General features: G+C 39.1%; 1 long non-coding RNA gene across 1 annotated transcript; it reads left to right on the top strand.

Moving 5' to 3' along the window:
- Positions 1-10,755: 10,755 nt before the first annotated feature.
- LOC132890619 (uncharacterized) lies at positions 10,756-17,839 on the top strand. The gene is made up of 3 exons (XR_009655224.1): positions 10,756-11,218; positions 12,551-12,637; positions 12,988-17,839. It is a non-coding gene; the product is annotated as an uncharacterized LOC132890619 (long non-coding RNA).
- Positions 17,840-21,070: the final 3,231 nt, after the last annotated feature.

The following is a 21,070-nucleotide window of genomic DNA, read 5'->3' on the forward strand; positions in this document are numbered from 1 at the left end:
GGGCCATTTCAACGTGCAGTGGTGACGCTACCCTTGACTTGACGCTTTTTTTGTTCATCCCTTTCCGTGATCCTTGCCTGCTAACTGGGGGGCATACTGGGTTTATTTTTTACATAGTGGTTGAAGTGTCTTAACTTACTCCAAATATCATCCCAAAAGTTACGCAACATCAACAGACACCTTGCAACACAACACTTAACTTTTTGGAATGATATTTTGAATATGTTAAAACATAGTACAACTGCATGTTGAAATTGGCCAGAATTTCCCTTTAATTATTTGCCCACTAGACCCTCTACACCTATTGCCAGTAGGTTATTTGTTATTACCAACATGCACAGCCCAATTGTGTTTTTCCCCTCTGTCTTTTCAGAGCCTTTTGTGGCATTAACACCCAGACAGGCAGCAAGACCGGGCAACGACGGGGGCTGAACGCACCAGTGTGCACTTTGTTGCGAAAAATGTTAGATTTTCAGTTGGTGGGTTGCCTGTAAACTGGTGAGTGCTGGGGTTGGGTAGAGAGGGAGTTGGTGTAGCCACCACCACTCAAAACAAATAGGAGGTCTCTCTCTCTCTCACACAAAAATAAGTTTGTAGTGTTTATGTTAAAGGTCCCATATGTAATTTTTTAGTACAACCCCAAAACAGAAAAAGTTGGGACAAATGGAAAAAATTGTGAATAAAAAACAAAATGGTATATTGAATTGAAAATTCTTGTGGGTGCTTATGGCCATCTCTCTGACCCAAGTTCATCCTGTTGGCAGGGCGACTTAGCGCATGCCACTGCTTGGCCCCTCATTGCTGCTTGCAGCTATATTTCTGTTTTGGGGTTGTACTAAAAATTACATATGGGACCTTTACAGTTTTTCTAGATTGCTAACACACATTTTCTGAAAACATGTCTCACATTCTCAAAACTCTACACACAAACCCGAAAAAAAAAAAAACAACTCACAATGGGCAAAACACCTCACTTCTCCTGCAAAATAATTAACTTTCTTCTAAAAATGCTATTTTGTTGTCAGATGACACACACAGCCATCATTTCAATAGACACTCATTACAACCATTTGAGCTCCAATGTGCATATGGTACTATTGTAAGATGAGTGGAAACACAATGACCTAGGCCATTTTTTGTTCAGTGTCCCATTTACTACAGATGGTATGTGTGTTGTAAAATAATGAAATATTGCTTTTACAGTTTTTTCTCGATTGTTTACACACAATTCTGGGTACTTGAAGCACAATGATAACATGTCACTCATGTACCAACTCCCTTAACCAATTTGGCTAAACTACAAGCACAATTCCTGCTTTACACTCAAATTGCAGTTCTTTAACACACTTTTTTCAAAACACTGCACAATTCTCTGCATTTGGCACAGTTTTCATGAAGAAAATGACGTGTTTTCGCAAAGAACACACGGTCATTCAAAATTCTAAATTCAATTACCATACAGTGTATACTTCCTCATCACTGGGGTAAAACACTTATCACAACTGTTAACAACCAGAAATCAGAGCTTTTTAACAAGGGAAAACATTACATGTGATATTGAACAGATGAGAAGATGCAGCACATTGTGTTACTATAAAGGCTACAGTACATTCTTCTGTTTTTTGAAAGTGGATCAGGTGCATTTTTGTGCATATTATGCATTTTGTGCACCATAAAACTTCATTACAGTTTTTTCACAATTGCTAACACATTTTCTGAAAGTATGTCTCACATGTCTCAGAACTCTACACACAAATCCCAAAACTCACACGCAGTGTCATAAGAACACATAAAATACATTTTTGCCACCCTTTCATGTGCGCTGTGAGTATAAAAGCAATATTTCATTATTTTACAACACATACCATCTGTAGTAAATTGAACACTGAACAAAAAAAGGTCAAGGTCATTATGATGTTTTTCCACTCATCTTACAATAGTGTGTTAGCATATGCACATTGGAGGTCAATGGTTATGAGTGTCTATTGAAATGATGGCTGTGTGTCATTTTGACAACAAAATAGCGTTTGTTAAAGTTAAGTGTTTTGAGTGAAGAGTGTCATTTTGCAGGAGAAGTGAGGTGTTTTGCCCATTGTGTGTGAGTTTGTTGGATTTGTGTGTAGAATTTTGAGAATGTGAGACGTGTTTTCAGAAAATGTGTTAATTGAGAAAAACTAATGCTCATAGCGCACAGACAGGGTGGCAAAAATTAATTTTACGTATATTTCTGACACTGTCTGAGTTTTGGGATTTGTGTGTAGAGCTCTGAGACATGTGAGACAATGTGAGACATGCTTCCAGAAAATGTGTTAGCAATTGCGAAAAAAAAAAACTGTAATGAAGTTTTATGGTGCACAAAATGCACAAAAATGCACCTGATCTACATTCAAAAAACAGAAGAATGTACTGTAGCCTTTATAGTAACAATGTGCTGCATCTTCTCATCTGTTCAATATCACATGTAATGTTTTCCCTTGTTAAAAAGCTCTGATTTCTAGTTGTTAACAGTTGTGACAAGTGTTCATCCCAGTGAAGTATACATCGAATGGTAATGGAATTTAGAATTTTGAATGTCAGTGTGTTCTTGACGAAAACAAGTCATTTTCTTCATGAAAACTGTGCCAAATGCAGAGAATTGTGTGTAGTGTTTTGGAAAAAAGGTGTTAAAGAACTGCAATTTGAGTGTGAAGCAGGAATTGTGTTTGTAGTTTAGCTGAATTGGTTAAGGGAGTTGGTGCATGAGTGACATGTCATCATTGTGCTACAAGTACCCAGAAGTGTGTAAACAATCGTGAAAAACTGTAACAAACACTACAAACTTATTTTACTCTCTGTGTGTGTGTGTGTGTGTGTGTGTGTGTGTGTGTGTGTGTGTGTGTGTGTGTGAGAGAGAGAGAGAGAGAGAGAGAGAGAGAGAGAGAGAGAGTGTGAGTGAGAGAGACCTCCTATGTGTGTTGAGTGGTGGTAGCTATTCACAATTTCCCATCTGTCCCAACTTTTTCTGTTTTGGGGTTGTAGTTCATTTCCCGAATTTATGCTGGCTATTCATTTTTTTCATTTTCTGTTTTCTTTTTATGAATATTTACTACCACCATCAATGTCTATGATTTCTGTAAAGTCTGTTATACATTTAAAAAATAACTCCACAGGGTCTTCATTTGGTTTTATTTTGTATTTATTTTCTTTCTTAAATATGATGCATGAAGAGAATGTTACTTGTCAATGTTACTTGTTATGGACCCTTTTCACGTGACGTCACGACAAACGCGGCCGCCATTTTGGATATGTACTACCAGTAGTTTACCACAGCCAGCATTGAGGAACGGCAGCAAAGAAAGTGTTTATTTTCAGCAAGACTTCCATCATGCCACTATATTGTTGTGCACCTGGATGTAGTAACCATCAACAAACAAGGCAAGGGTTATCATTTTATCGGATCCCGGTAGATGCTGACCGACGGAGAAGATGGATAGCGGCCATAAACAGGAAAGATTGGCAGCCCTCGGCATACCAACGCTTGTGCAGTGACCACTTTGTTGGAGGCAAGACGAATAAAATTAGCCAGAAAAGGCATTACATTGCTGTTAACATTCTGTGGCGGCGAGTGTGTAACCAAATAGGCTAAAATAACCCATTGTAACCTCTTTGTTCTTCTGTAGTAGCTATTAGCTAACGACATTAGCTAGCGTTGTGTTCCTTTGCTGTTGGTAGACTGTAGGACAGATCAGAGGCAGTATCCTACAAATAGCGCTTAATTTGAGGGGGAGCAAGCCGGAGCGCGCTCCGGAACCTCGGGCGTTGGCTCCGGCAGCTATTTACACTGGATCCGGTGATCCGACACCTCTTTTGACTATGTAACCAAAAAAATAAATAAATAAATAAATAAATAAAATGCAAGTTTTAGTGTTAATGTCTGATTTTGATATCTGTCTTGTTGGTGATTTCTCTCATGAAATGACATCCACAAAATATCTGCAGATGAACTTAATTTGCAGTGTTATTACAAAACATGCCCAGAAGCGCAGCGCAGCGCCCCCCTCCCCCCTCTTTTTTTCCGCACCGGAGCCGCTCATCCTCTGCGCTCCAGGACCTCCCACTTTACAAATTAAGCACTGCCTACAAATAAGTGTTCAAAACAAGAGTTTTCAGATCAATACCTGTGTATGGCAATGGGTTTTTAACGACATAGGTATAAAGATCATGTGGGCCGAAGTCAGGTAAAGACGAGGGCTTCGTGTACTTCCGTATGTCTGTAAACAATCCAGGCGGAAGCAGATAAATGTCGCTCTCTAAGCCTGCTAACCTCAATTTTTGAAAATACCTCTCCCTCTGCTCACCCTGTAAATGTCCTACGTCGCTGGATAGCGAAGGTGTTTTCTGCATCTCGCTCCTTTTTCTTGTATGTTCTCCGTTTGTTGCCTTCCACGCATTCAAACCAATTCGAGCCAAAGTCCGCTACATGTCCAAAATGGTGGTCGCGTTTACGAAGGTCACGTGACTGAAAAGGGTCTATAGGGCAGCCATGTATGAGTTCAGCAGCCCCCGTGAGCTTTTGTTTCATTTATTGTTACTGATTGCATTAACTGTTGTAGACAGTTCCTGTATTTTAAATAAAAAAAGTGGATAACGTACTACTTTTTTGTGTTTCTTTTCAGAAGGATGAAAGAATTTATCCAAGTTACACCATGTAATTGTAATATTTACAATATTCCGTCCTGTGAAATTACAATAACTCCCTTAAAATACAGGAAATTCCTGGCTAATAAGTTGCCGTAAAATGCAACCCTTTTGCTGTAGTATTTACAGTATTCTATCCTGTAAATTTACAGGAAATCCCTGGAAATTTACATGAAGATATTGCAATATATTACAGTAGTGTTGTATTAAGTACAGTACCTTGTGTTTATTCTACGGTAATAGTCCTGTATCCCATTTACAGTAAATTTGCGGCAACTATTAGCCAGGAATTTCCTGTAAAATTTACAGTAAATTTTTTACAGTGTAGTTTCGGTTTACAGCGCTGACTCAGTTTGTGCAATCGCTGGTGTTGCATAGGCTACCGTGTAAGCTCGGTCAATTTCAGCGACAAATTAAAAATGGAAGCGGACGAATTGGTTCCTAAAAGAACTAGTAAGGGGTCAGTCATCTGGCATTTTTTTTATTATATTATGGTGCTCTGTGTTGTTCTCATTTATGTATTTAACAGTATCAAAATACTCAGGTCTTGAAATAAATGCACATTAGTCATGAACAATGGTAACTACTCTCTTTTGTGTCATTTTTGACAGAAGTAAAATTCATACATGAAGTTTTGGCTAGTTACTTTGGAAGGTAACTAGTCCAGCTGGCTGGTGAAAAAAAAAAAAAAAAAAAATTTTTTATATATATATATATATATATATATATATATATATATATATATATATATGAATTTCGAGCCCTGCATAGAATGCCTTTTAATAAGAAAATCTTATCGTCACTGTCACCTCTTCAAACCTGTCTGCTGCAGCAGGGGTTTCTTTCGCTCACATGGTTTTCATTGGCCCATATGCAAATCACATAGCTTTATTTGTTACAGAAAAGCAGACGAAAGGTTTCAATATCAATTCAAATTGTACTCCATACTCATGTGATTTTAAAAGTAACTATGTAGGTTACACAGTGAAATGCATAACCTAGTGCAAGAAAAGTTACAGACTTGGAAAAGAAACTAATTATTTGAATGTTCAGGGCAAGAGAGGCATGGCAGATTTAATTTTACAATGGCCATTTGCAAGGTTGGTCTCATTCCCCCCCCCCCCCCAGTGACACTTTCATAAAGCTATGCTACTCTATCAAATGTACTGTTTGCTACTGCAGCAACAATTCCAAATTCTGCTGCTGCAAATACAGTGCACACACATTAACTGACCTGTCATGTAAATGAAAGGCTGCACATGCTACCTTTTTAACCAGGTAACTAGTGAGTTTAGTTCCACTGTTCCAGTGGAGTGTTCCAGGTTTCTCAAGTGGGTCAAATGCTTCCATGCACAATGACTTGAGACACCCTAAAGACCTGATAAGATGTACCTTTTTTTTTTTTTTTTAATTGATTCCTCAGAGGAGAAATTTGAATCCTAGTGTTAATATGACCACACAATCAGGTTATGGAATTACATGTAACATCTGTGTCTTCTCTTTTTGTTTTTTTTAAGTTTTGAGACAGTTTAAATCATGCTGCTGCGGATCACCTTGAGCGAAGAGGACATCGGAAGGGTTACCATTGACAACTTGCCTGAGAATGTTGGGGACTTCTACTCAATTGTAAAGACCAAACTTGGACTGGGACCTCGTGATTCAGTATCAAGACACTGACTGATAATGACCTGTGAAATTTAAGTTGCATGTCAGACCTTCCTAAAGATAAAGCAACTTTGAAATTGCACACCAAGGTATAAGTCATACAACACAGACTCGACTCTCAACACCGCAAGCTTGTCATCTTCCCTTGAGGAGGGGCCCCAGTGGTACCCAAACGCGTCAGTTGCCTCAACCATTTATCATTCCTGCCTTTTCTTTTGATGCTGAGTTAAAGCTGAGGCAAGGAAATGAAGCCTACCATAGAGATGGAACCCTACTTGATGTATTGAAGAACATGAAGTCTGATATCTTAGACAAGTTAGCAGAAGCCATATATGCCCACAATCCCTATCCAGCACGTGAAGAGTATGATCATGTGGCTCAAGCTCTCAACAAAACATCCATGTCTGAAGGAACCAGGGTCTGCCAATAGGTGGTATTGCTAGAAGTTCAGTTTAAAATTCAAAACTTCCACCAGAAGATGCAAGTTGCTGGTTGCTCTGAGGTCAGAATCAATGCTCGTACCCCTGGACCAAGTGCAAAAAAATTGAAGAGGGCTTTAGCTGCTTATATATCTGGGGTTGTGTGTTTTTTCTTTTGATTTATTTCATATTTGAATTTTATAACTTGTGATTAAATATGTACTGGCTGTCATGTTATTTGTATTTGATGTTAATGGGATGTGACGTTGCATGGGTTGGGTTTTACACGGACCCGTTTTATTGTTGCACTTTTACTCTGAAGTGGACGAAGCCAGTAGCTGACTAGCGGCTATGCTGGTATGCCGCGTAGTCTAAAGTTTGTTTTATCTTGTTGTATGCCTGAAAGTCTTACTCATTTCCCTCTGAGTGATTTGTAGCCAGCAAGGTATGTGTGTGTGTTTTTTTTTTTTTTTGGTATTATGCCTTCTGGTGTTTGTTGGGTGTTAGAATTGTCTAGTGACTGTATGTGTTACCATTTTAAACAGTTCGACGGTGGATAATGAAATTAAAGGAAGAAAATAAATCCATCAGTAACTGAAGAACTTGTGTCGCGTGTTTCCTGGAGGGGAGTGATAGTCGAACTCGCTGGCTGCATATCACTCAGAGGGAAATGAACCATTTGCACAGAGGACTGACTTGGGCTGGAGCATTGTGAGCTATGGTGACCCAGGTGAACAGTATGGCGATGTATTTGGTGTAAGTCATCGCATTATTGTAAAGCAGGTCATTCCTCAGCATACGGTGTTGGGTCAGCTCAAAGGTGAGGTCCATTATGTGTTTCAGACCCAGATTAAAGAAACAATTGCTCCAGATGATGTCGGAGATGATAAGGTGGGAGAAGTCAATGGAAGTGATCCAGAACTTAAAGCTGTCCAGGTGTTCAGCACCAAGGCAAGGGAAGAAAGGACACTGTTGGATCGACTGACAAAGTTCTCTGATTGGAAGAGGGCCGTTAAGGCCGTTGCATGTCTTAAGTGTTACGTGAAGCATTTTAGTAGCTATAAGTCCAACTATAGTTATGCCACAAGCATTGAAGAAAGACAAGAAGCAGAGTTATTTATAATTAAATTGGTTCAACACAATGTATTCAGTTCTGAAATGGAAAGTATACAAAGGGACGGCGAAGTAAGATCTAAAGACCGAGCCAATAAGCTGCACCGATTGAGCCCATTCATAGATGAACATGGAGTCCTTAGAGTTGGTGGACGATTGATAAGATCTACTCTTCACCTTCATGTTAAGCACCCTGCCATCATCCCAAAGGCAAGCCATGTGTCCTCCCTGTTTATCAAGTACTACCATGAAAAGATACATCAAGGGAGAGGAATAACTGTAAATGAATTGCGTGCCAATGGTGTCTGGGTCATAGGATGCAGCAGTGCAGTTGCAGCTCATATTTTCAAGTGTACAACCTGTAGAAAGTATAGAAGCTGTACACAGAAACCAAAAATGGCAGATTTGCCAATTGAAAGAATGGAAACAGCTCCATTCACTTATTCTGGTCTAGACTGTTTTGGTCCATTTTATGTGAAGGAATTAAGGAAGGAGCTGAAGAAATATGGCCTTCTTTTCACATGTATGTGTTCTAGAGCTGTACATATTGAAATGCTGGATGATCCAACTTCAGATGCTTTTATTAATGCACTCCGTGCGTTCATTGCAATACGTGGGAACGTGCGACAGTTGAGACGTGACCAAGGTACTAATGTAGGTTTAAGTTAAATCATTAAATGATTTGGTCGGAGTTTAGCTGCTTATATATCTGGGGTTGTGTTTTTTTTTTCTTTTGATTTATTTCATATTTGATATTTGTATTTTATATTTGTGATGAAATATGTACTGGCTGTCATGTTATTTGTATTTGATGTTAATGGGATGTGACGTTGCATGGGTTGGGTTTTACACGGACCCGTTTTATTGTTGCACACTTACTCTGAAGTGGACGAAGCCAGTAGCTGACTAGCGGCTATGCCGCGTAGTCTAAAGTTTGTTTTATCTTCTTGTATGCCTGAAAGTCTTACAGTGGTGCTTGAAAGTTTGTGAACCCTTTAGAAATTTCTATATTTCTGCATAAATATGACCTAAAACATCATCAGATTTTCACACAAGTCCTAAAAGTAGATCAAGAGAACCCAGTTAAACAAATGAGACAAAAATATTATACTTGGTCATTTATTTATTGAAGAAAATGATCCAATATTACATATCTATGAGTGGCAAAAGTATGTGAACCTTTGCTTTCAGTATCTGGTGTGACCCCCTTGTGCAGCAATAAGTGCAACTAAACGTTTCTGGTAACTGTTGATCAGTCCTGCACACCGGCCTGGAGGAATTTTAGCCCATTCCTCCATACAGAACAGCTTCAACTCTGGGATGTTGGTGGGTTTCCTCACATGAACTGCTCGCTTCAGGTCCTTCCACAACATTTCTATTGGATTAAGGTCAGGACTTTGACTTGGCCATTCCAGAACATTAACTTTATTCTTCTTTAACCATTCTTTGGTAGAACGACTTGTGTGCTTAGGGTCATTTTCTTGCTGCATGACCCACCTTCTCTTGAGATTCAGTTCATGGACAGATGTCCTGACATTTTCCTTTAGACTTCGCTGGTATAATTCAGAATTTATTGTTCCATCAATGATGGCAAGCCACCCTGACCCAGATGCAGCAAAACAGGCCCAAACCATGATACTACCACCACCATGTTTCACAGATGGGATAAGGTTCTTATGCTGGAATGCAGTGTTTTCCTTTCTCCAAACATAACGCTTCTCATTTAAACCAAAAAATTCTATTTTGGTCTCATCCATCCACAAAACATTTTTCCAATAGCCTTCTGGCTTGTCCACATGATCTTTAGCAAACTTCAGATGAGCAGCAATATTCTTTTTGGAAAGCAGTGGTTTTCTCCTTGCAACCTTGCTATGCACACCATTGTTGTTCAGTGTTCTCCAGATGGTGGACTCATGAACATTAACATTAGCCAATGTCAGAAAGGTCTTCAGTTGCTTAGAAGTTACCCTGGGGTCCTTTGTGACCTCGCCGACTATTACACGCCTTGTTCTTGGAGTGATCTTTGTTGGTCGACCACTCCTGGGGAGGGTAACAATGGTCTTGAATTTCCTCCATTTGTACACAATCTGTCTGACTGTGGATTGGTGAAGTCCAAACTCTTGAGAGATGCTTTTGTAACCTTTTCCAGCCTGATGAGCATCAACAACACTTTTTCTGAGGTCCTCAGAAATCTCCTTTGTTTGTGCCATGATAAACTTCCACAAACATGTGTTGTGAAGGTCAGACTTTGACAGATCCCTGTTCTTTAAATAAAACAGGGTGCCCACTCACAATCTGATTGTCATCCCATTGATTGAAACCACCTGACTCTTTCACCTTCAAATTAACTGCTAATCCTAAAATGATGAAATGATGAAATGATGAAAAACATTCCCCTTACGGAGGAAAGAAATAGTTGAAGATGAACCCCTTGTAGCACGAGTCAAGGAAAAATGGCCAGCCTTGTTCAGGGAACAGCAGGTAAAGTGTGAGTTGTTCTCAAATGAGATTGTTTTTAAAAAGTGGGGGTTTTTTTGTTTGTTTTTTTTATTATGGGGTTATATGAGGTACTTATCTGTAGTCAGTGTATTATATGAAACAAACAAGTCACACACAAAGCTGCCAAGATCATCGGGCTCCCCACCCCCAACCTTTCAGACCTCAATAGCAAGGTTCACATACTTTTGCCACTCATAGATATGTAATTTTGGATCGTTTTCCTCAATAAATAAATGACCAAGTAAAATATTTTTGTCTCCTTTGTTTAACTGGGTTTTCTTTATCTACTTTTAGAACTTGTGTGAAAATCTGATGATGTTTTAGGTCATATTTATGCAGAAATATAGAAAATTCTGAAGGGTTCACAAACTTTCAAGCACCACTGTACTCATTTCCCTCTGAGTGATATGCAGTCAGCGAGGTATGTGTGGTTTTTTTTGTATTATGCCTTCTGGTGTTTGTTGGGTGTTAGAATTGTCTAGTGACTGTATGTGTTGTTACTATTTTAAACAGTTCGACGGTGGATAATGAAATTAAAGGAAGAAAATAAATCCATCAGTAACTGAAGAACTTGTGTCGCGTGTTTCCTGGAGGGGAGTGATAAGGGCCAAAAAAAAAAAATCAGAAGTGAACTTTCTGCCAGATTTTCCAGAAGGGAAAGCCCACAGTGACTTAAATGAAGAGATCTGCCATGGTCATGGAGATGAAGAAAAGAAAGGTTGACTGGAAGCAAATAGGTGAAATGATGAAAAACATTCCCCTTACGGAGGAAAGAAATAGTTGAAGATGAACCCCTTGTAGCACGAGTCAAGGAAAAATGGCCAGCCTTGTTCAGGGAACAGCAGGTAAAGTGTGAGTTGTTCTCAAATGAGATTGTTTTTAAAAAGTGGTTTTTTTTTTTGTTTGTTTGTTTTTTTTATTATGGGGTTATATGAGGTACTTATCTGTAGTCAGTGTATTATATGAAACAAACAAGTCACACACAAAGCTGCCAAGATCATCGGGCTCCCCACCCCCAACCTTTCAGACCTCAATAGCACAGCCACTGCATGCAGAGCACACTCGATCCCAGTCATCCATTTAACTCATACTTTACACTCCTTCCTTCTGGCCAACGATATAGGTCGCTGGCTTGGAAGGAGGGGGGGAAAAAAAAAAAACATCAAAATTCAACAAAAGTTTCATCCCATATGCTATAACCGAACTAAACAAGAGAATGACAAGATTGTAAATGTGGTGGAATGCATATGCGCATGGTGGTGGGTATACATTTGGGGTATTGATGTGTTTGTAAAGTTTTGTGTAATTTCTGGTGGCTGTACAGAAAGTGAAAATGATTATCCTGAAAAGGACAATCTATCGAATATCGAGATGTCTCAATGACGCAAGTGCTCAAATGATGGCTCCTTTATCATTAGAGCTCAACCCCAAATATTCTAAAATGTTGGGTCCTGTGTTACAATCACTGACATGAATTAAAATTGAAAGCTCATTTCCATTTCCTCTTGTACAAAAACAAAGCCTGAATATCCCAGGTACAAGTACTACGGTACCATCTTGTGCTAGTGTCATCATTAGGCGCTAGAGTCTGTGCAATCGAGATCAAGGTTGGAGTGGCAGTATTGAGTTCCCGTTCATACAGCTTGCCAACTCCATCATGAGCAGAGCTCAGCTGTTAATCATGATGTAAAAACCTGCTTCTAATAGTATCAAATAACTAAAACTGAAGTGTAGAATTGCACTTTGACTTCGTTGTTTGGCCCATGTCCCATTTGTTAATGTGGAGGAGGCCTGGATTATGACAGCTAAGTCACACTGGATGAAGTACCCCAAAGAGCTACCCAGTCAGCAACCATTTTAACAAACTGGACTTACATAGTTCACCGCAGTGCTCTCTGGGCAACTCATGATCTGCAGCCATAGTTGAGCATTTGACCAGTGTGGAGAAATGCACATCTGGTGTGAACAGCAATGCTGCTGCTTGTTCATTGTCTTGATTTTATGTATGTAGTTTCCCTTATACACAAATTATTAAAAAACTGGCCCAGTGCTGCTTTTTGATATTCATTTGATTACATTTTGATGGAATGTTGAAACAGTAATATTTTAACTGTCTACAGGTAGATAATGCTCAATAATCAGCTGGTATTTATGATTTTTTCTTTTTAATCAATCAGAGCTGCACTGACAGGCAGAGGACAGTTCTTTTGCTGGGCCTTCCTCACTTTCTTAAGGAGGATTCCTCATGCTTCAAGACTGTTGAGGTAAGCATAATGTCTTATTACAGTGGTCAAAAATAAGCAAGTTAACTTTAAATTAATAGGTCCTGCAAAATGATGCCTACTCAAACATACCTAATAAAAAACATGTGCTTTCTGCAGATGTTAGACAAAAATATGCACTCCATTCCTTAACATAGAGCTACTTTGAAAAGCTCGGTCCATCTTTGATAAAATTGATCCAAATTTGACACCAAGTTTGATCTCTTAGCTGGTTTGAAAAGCAAATGGAACTCGCTTTGTTCTGTGGCCCTTGTAGATGCCATCCTAGAAACATTACTGCAAGAACAAAAAGACGTTAAGATATTTTTTGCCTTCTTTGATATCTTGTATAGGCCACAGATGACATTCACTCAGGGAATGAAAGTTGCTGTTGTAATGGTGAAAGATGGAGAAGACATCATTGTCACATCAGTAGTCCTTGAGGAAAGCGTGATCCTGCCTGATCTGAAGGACATCCCGCATGCCACTGCCTTGCCGATGGGCCTTCTTTTTGCACTCAACATGGACTATCCAAAGGAACTAGGGTACACATTTGAAGTCATTCAAAGGTCCTGATGAACACTGGTGGAGGACACTGTTCCTCACTTGTGCACGGTTTAAGAAACAAACTCCTGCGGAAAACCTTTTAAGGTTGTGTTCTGGTGTCTCATTTCATGCTGTAGTGTTTAAAACTTCAGATATTGAAGTTCAAATTCTGAAGTTTGCTGTTGAAGTTCATGATCTCAAATTCAAGTTTTGCTATTCAAATTCATGCTCAAGTTATATTTATGCAAATACTCAGTTCTTTGTGCATATGGAAGCCCATTTCTGAGAGTGAAAGAAAAAAAAAAATATTCCACATGTGAAGTCAATTATGAGAAATTCAAAACTGAGTTTAAAAAAAAATTAAATCTAAATTATGCTCGAAATTCAGTTGTGGGTGAAAGTCTAAATTATGAGATGGAAGTGTCAAAATAAGATAAAGTCAAAAATACTAGAGTCTCAAAAACGAGATAAAAAGTCGAGGTTAGGACTTCATGATTTCTATTATGATATTGACTTTTTTGAAGGTTATAATATCTTACTGTGGGGATAATCTTTTCTTTTACTTGTAGAAATGGGCTCATTTGGATACACAGTGCAACCATATCGTTGGTCAGTGCACCTTTAATCAACTGCTACATTCGGGCTCTGTTCATGCCGTCTGCTGCAATTCCTCCTTTTAGAAAGGCCCAATGAAACCGCTTATCCAACCAATACAAGAAGAAAGTTTTTCTCCCTCCTCTTGATAAGTGTGTCAAAACTTAGCCATAAGATCTGGCCCACTCTAGTCTCGAGAGCAGCTAAATCATCTGTGACAGTAGCAGAGGGATTGCTAACCTTCAAAAATCTGTCAGCAGTAGGTCCCTTCAAACTTAACGATGCGCCGCTTCTTAACCACATCACTACACCGCCACTTACTAATCATTTGAGTAGCCTGCTCCATCCAGGCATCATATTCCTCTTCACCTGAGGCAACAGGTTTGAGTCCAGAAAACACTCAATTTTCTGTAACTAGGCCCATCAGCAGGCCTTTCGCAACACTTGTCTACTAGCCTACCTATAGCATTCACTAAATCCATGTTCATATCAGCTTTGGGAGACGGATCTTCAGAAATAACGGACCCAACATCCTTCAGGGTATTTCCCCCCCTCTTGCTGCAGTAGTGTCAACAACTTTGAACGGAAATCTGAATCAGGCTCTGGGACTACAAGACTCTGAACCAAGTGCACAGTCCAAGGCCCTGCTTCTCCTTCTATACCTATTTCTTATAACTTGCGACCTGTGGAGTCTCCACAGTGACCCCATATCTTAGTATGGCCAAAGACTTTCACTGTGTTCAACACTTTCATAGTGTCCTCCACTATATCAATGTTCACATTACCCAGTTCAATGGCATGGGAGAGGCTAGCATTCTCCTCTTGACTCCACTCTACAGCTTTAGTAAGTTCCATGTTTGCAACAAGCAACAACTAAATGTCACACAAAGTGAACTTATGGTTCACAACCAAACTAGAGTTATAATGCACTAATTTTCCTTTTCTGGTAAGCAGGATATCCCAGCAGTGCCTCCAAAATGTAACCCCTTTTTCCCCCTAGTGTTTTAATCTACACTGAGGTCACTCATTCAAACAAAAACAGGCTCCTGAGTTTCCAGCTGGTGATGGTGAATTGGCTGGATTTCCTGTCTACCATTAAAAGTTAGCAGATATAGTACAGGGTTCTCCATGAGGGGTTTTAGAGGTGCGGGCCACCCCCCCTTTCTGCAATTCCCGCCCCCGTTTAATTTCTGCCGCCCCTTTACAAAAGGAAGAGACATCCCTTTGTTTTCTTTGTGACAGATAGCCTTTCTCTGTTGGAGTACCGACAACGCGACAACACCCGAGTGTGAAACTCATTTACAGGGCTTTCCACTAAGGCTCATACTAGCCGGCCATGACAAATAAGTAGCCAGCCAGGGGGGGCGACGACACAAAACTAGAGACAACAATTCCCCTGTGGGAAATGGTGAGTGATGCAGTGCGCGTAGCAGCCGCTATCGCAGGCTATGAGGCTCCGATGCTCTGAGCCTGTGTGTGTGTGTGTGTGTGTGTGTGTGTGTGTGTGTGTGTGTGTGTGTGAGAGAGAGAGAGAGAGAGAGTGTGTGAGTGAGAGAGAGAGCAGCCCCTCCCCTCTCTGCTCCCTGAGTGGAGCTCGTCGCCTTGGTAACGGTGCTCAGGTGCAGGGAAGAGACACAATATGACAAGCAAAGAGCGCTTTTTCTCAGAGTTCCATCTCCTCGAACAATGGGGATTTACACAGAAACGAAAGGAGCTATTCACAAAATTCTTTCACATTGAGCGCTACAAGGTTCTCATGAACACATTGATGTAATTTTTTTGTCTCTAGTGTAAAAAAAAATGTGGACAATAGAGTGAGTTAAACACAAGTGATTTTGTAGTAAAAGCGCTGTCAGGATTTGAATGGGAGTCTATGGGGCAGCGCGGCTGTCCTCTCCTTACTTTCAGGCTTCTCATTCAAAAACTGTAAAACCTATCGCTCAGGTAGACACATTGTGTGAATCAAGACAAGTGTGACTCCCACTTTTGAGAAAATGTCTGTCGGGTGAAATTTGTGGCTGAAAACACAGTTTAAATGAGAAAGTTTGAGCTACTTTTTCAAGCTCTCTACACCAACTTAACAACCTCCACTGAAGTGTAACGCCATAGACACCCATTATAAAGTCTGAATTTCTCCAGAATTGATCGGGAGTAAAACACAAACTCCTGTGCACGCAGTTCCCAGGATTAAATGCATTTTCCACAGACCATTTATTTATTCACTTTACTCAAATACAAAGTAAAATGGCAGTAAATCTTTTCTTGCGTATTGCATCATGAGGCGTTCCTGGCTTGTAAATCTCTTATTTTCGGTGCATGACGCATTCACGCAGCTGAGCATGCTATGAATTAACAACGACAACGGTCTGCAGTGGGGCTACACAAACACTCAGCGAACATTTCTCCACTTGTGTATGAAAATACACTCCAACGACTCAGTTTGGTTTCATTTACAACCAACGGTGTCTTTTGATGCCAGCACATAATTGAACGAGAGAAGGCTGGTTTACTGGAGACAAAATAAGCGTCATCTCTGCTTCTGTTCCCTCCGACACACTACTGCCTCCGCCGAGCGCGCGCGCACACACTGCATGTCGGGGCCGCGGATGAGTTACTCTCCCTTGATCAGTGAAGTCGGCGGGGAATTTGTGGTTATTATCGGTACAAACAGCGCAAATCAGTTTGACATTCAGTCCGTTAGATAAACATTTAATTTTATTAAAATCGAAAATTAATATTTAGAGCCTGTGGGCTACAAAAATAAGTCATTAAAGTAGCCGGCTGGACTTGTGTAGTCGGCTGTTTGGCCGGCAGCCGGCGCTTGTGGAAAGCCCTGCATTTACCAGCAATTAGTTTAGTCAGTCTGACAATTCTAGTCTAAGAAAAGCATTTCACACTTCGGCATTTTTGACACATTGTTCTTACGCTGGGAGATAACACGCCTTTATAACGTGTGAATCGACACCAAGTTCGAGATAGGCTGTGTAACTATTACAATGCATTTTGCTTGAGTCTGTATGAATGAGTTTAAATTACAATGTCATTTTCCTTTATCTTCTTAGACTGTTAACTGGTGAACATGGATGGAGCAGTGTAAATATAGCTATATAGAGTAGGGCTGAACGATTTTAAGAAAAAATTGAATTGCGATTTTTCTGGCAGATATTGCGATTTCAACCACGATTTTTTTTCTTTAAACCAAGTTTCAGTGCAAATTAATTAATACAATGAATTCCATAAAGCTAATGCAAGAATGAAAACTGAGGTCAACAAATTTCAAATGTAGGCCTGTTTATTAACATTGAGTGCCTGAGGAACAAGTTATAATAACTTAAAAATAAAAAAAGAGCCATCTTTAAGTAAACTTTTGCTTTTTACTTTTCCCATCTACAACATATCAGACATTTAAAAAAAAAAAAAAAAAAGGTTGATCAATGGCTCAGCAGCATCAAAATCTTGCACTTTTGTAAAAGAATGTACATAAGCATTATAAATTATAACTAGAGCCAACAATTCCCCTGTGGGAAATAAGAGTGATGCAGTGGCTGTAGCAGTCGCTATTGCAGGGCCCCTCCCTCCTGTGTGTGTGAGCAAGCCGCCCCTCCCCCACCCGCACGCTCAGACAGACAGAGAAAGCGCACTTTTCCCTCAGTGCGCTCCCTCCAAACAACGGGGATTTACACGAAAACGGAAGGAGATATTCACAAAATTATTTCACACTGAGCACCACAAGGCTTTCCTGAACGTAATTTTTTTTTGTCTGTAGTGTAAAAAATGAGGACAATTTATTGACTAAACAAAACATGGCTCAGTTTAGGAGCACTGAGAAAAACCGCGGCTTTGACAATCCCAAAATCGTGTTGTCTGAGATCGCAATTTTCGGTCGAAAACAATAGATCGTTCAGCCCTACCATAGAGCAGTGTAAATATAGCCATAGAGCAGTGTAAATATAGTTAAAACATCTTTTCAATGTACTTTACTCTCTAAAAAAAAAAAAATTCTTCCAGTGGTGCCTGAAATTACATTTCCATTTCAAACAATGTCAGCTTTTGTGGAGCAGTGTGAATATAGTTAATACAAAAACTTTTCTGTACTTTTTTTGTAGTTTGCTAAATAAAAAAAAAAAAAAAAAAAAATTTATATATATATATATATATATATATATATATATATATATATATATATATATATATATATATATATTTTTTTTTTTTTTTTTTTTTCGAGTTCCATTTCAAACAATGTGTCTGAATATGATGTGCAAGTGTGTAATGTTTGATGTATGATGTGTTTTGTGCCAGTCCAGTTGATTCCTCTATTCTAAATTATTACTATTTGAGAGTATTTTATGCAAATTTTATGCAAACGGAATGTAGATTTATGTAAATTTGTTTCAAGGTCATCCGATTGACCCCCACCCCCCTATATTTTCAATCTGTGGAGAACCCTGTAGTATCAAAATTAGAATAGGTAAGTACTGTACGAGTTTAGTAAATAACTAGCACAGTGCCTCCAATGAAGAAATACTTTACCAGAAAGTGTCAACTACACACTAAAAAGTGTCCGTAAAATTAACATTAAAATGCTGTAAAATAGCTACATAAAAATGCTGTAAATGAGAATACAATTGAACATTGTTAACTTATCTTGTAAATTAAACATTGTTAACTTAATATGTTGTAAACAAGCAAATCAAATATGTCTGTTAACTTTACAGTACAACTTTGTTTATAAACATTTTTGTAGAAATGAGCTATTTCTGTAAATGTTACACACTAAAATTGTATATTCAATTACAGGGAAGTGTCATTTCGACAACGACAGCATAATGTTAAAAATACATTCTTTGTTTTTAACTAAATATGTTGTAAATTAAATGAATAATTGTCAACATATTTTGTAAACAAACCAAATACATCTGTTAATTTTAGTGAAACTACAATTGAACATTGTTAACTTAATATCTTGTAAATTAAATAAAACATTGTTAACAGTAAATAAGTTAATATGTATTTTCTTCAATAGCACAAGATGGAACATGCATGATCAGCGTTCTCTCATGCTCCCCCCATGTAAAAAGCTCATAGTCGAAACTCCTGTCGCTGATTCAGTGGCTGTACGGATGTTAACTTTTATTTTCGAGCTTTCCCACGCACCTGAGCTGTGAGCACAAAGGAGACGACGGATTGCCTGCACTTATGGCAGATGAAGTAAGTGAAGTAAAAACACCTTAGGAAGCAATAGAAAATAAGTGTCTTTTTTTTTACATAGCTTGAAGTTATTGTTGGTTGGTGTCGATTAACTCGGATGTCGTGTTTTTTGCCGAATTTAACGTTAGTCTTCCCACCACTACGTGGTCTTGTTGCAACGCAATGTAGCTGAAGTGACATGGAGTGTTGGTAGCTTATCTTCGGTTATTTCCAAACTTAGCTAAAATGATTCTGTAGGGTTATTACAACAAATTGTGTGGATTTATGGTTTGTGTGAGTTGGTAGTTAGGAAGATGTCTTGGTAAGAAATTGTTTGTAACCTTGGTTAAAAAATTTGTCGTTTTTGTCGCAAGAGGTTTGAAACATTAAGGGGTTATGTGCTTCACTGTAAAGTTTATAGGAATGAACCGCGCTGCGTGTTTAAATGTGACAGCACCAGTTGCAAGCAGGCATTTTGCACATACTCAGCTTTCAAGGCTCATTTCTATCGGAAGCACAATGTACAGCTGCTAGGTCCAGTAATTCTGCCGTTGTCACACATTTTAGTTGTGCCATTTCCTTGTGTAGGAGTCAATTTCAGACTGTGAAAGAACTGATAGGGCATTTAAATGAGCATATAGCAGGGGGAGATCTGTGGGTTGTCCAGTGACTGGCTGTCATAGTGAATTCACTGTGAAATCATCATTTAAGGCGCACATGTCCAGGAAACACAGAATGTTCAGTCAATAATATCAGTGACTCATTCACAGAAAATAGGTCTACACCTCCATCTCCTCTCATAACACATGAAGATTCTAACATCTCTGACCTAGATGGTGCAGATGAAAATACTGACTTGCCAGCAAATTTCAGTGAAATCTTTCTTAGGAACGTTTGTTCATCTAAGATTGCAAGGGCAGCTCCTCATTCCAGCTTCAACAACACAGGTTATTGTTGAAGAGATGTTAAATGTACATGAATTAGGCCTGGATTACACTTTGAGCAAACTGCAGTTACTCTTGAAAAATGAATTGAATCTAACAGATGATGTTGGTAAAATCTGTGATTGTGTGAAGGAGTCTGATCTGTTTTCTTCTTCTCAAAGGCCCACTGAGAACAACCTACTCAAGAACTCAGACATTCCATTCCATGTTTAAATATGTTCAGCCTAAAAGAATTGCATTACACTGTAAACCCACATTTTATATGGACCCAAATACATTAGGTGTCTTGGACAGAAATAATGATCTCGTTTGAAACCCAATTATTTTAGATTAACAGAACCTTTTTGACCACTTTGTACATACAACCTGTATCTTAGGACTGAATTAATCAGACAATTTGTACCATTGGTAACTGGAGAGATTTCATTGGCTAATTTGAAAGCCAATACATTTGCCCCCTCCCCCACCCCACAACGTTTCTGAAGACCGAACGAGCGGAGTCGTGTGGTGAGCCTTTGAGGACGAAGAACGAAGTGGGGGGGGGGGGGGGGGGGGGGGGAAATAGAACAACGACGACTGAGAGAAAGAAGAGGAGGAAGAAAGGGAGAGAAAGAAGACAAGGAACAGTAAGGTAAATGCGCACGATTCACTGTCATTTCAGTTTATGTTACTGTGGTGTCTAGTCATTTCAGTATCTCTTGCCTCGTAAGTGCTATCGTGCCATTGTTTAGTTGATGTTATGGCCACAACGCATTTTCTATGCTTTGTAATTCGGTATCTATCATTGGACTGCGTATTGTTTTCAGCTTTGCATATATGTTTTAGTCTACTTGCAAATTATCACGAACTTTTTCCAGCTAAGCTGCTATGAGCATGTCCATCATGCAATGTTGGGTAGCCATTTCAATGCCTCTCGCTTGTTTGTCTCCAATGGTTAGCATGTCATTGTTTATTTGAGGTTATAATCGCGAATCATTTTCTAGTCTTTGTAAAGTCGCATCACTGGCCTGCACTGTAAACGCGAATGTTCAAATTAATTAAAAGAAATAATTTTAGAATACTCAAACTTTGAGTAATAGTTCTACTAACTTTAACATGTAAAGTTGCTGTAACAAATTGTTCGTTTTTGAGTAACTGGAAATAACAATCATTGATTTCGAAG

The sequence above is a fragment of the Neoarius graeffei genome, chromosome 8 (genome assembly GCF_027579695.1).
Source record: "Neoarius graeffei isolate fNeoGra1 chromosome 8, fNeoGra1.pri, whole genome shotgun sequence".
NCBI classification, from domain to species: domain Eukaryota; kingdom Metazoa; phylum Chordata; class Actinopteri; order Siluriformes; family Ariidae; genus Neoarius; species Neoarius graeffei.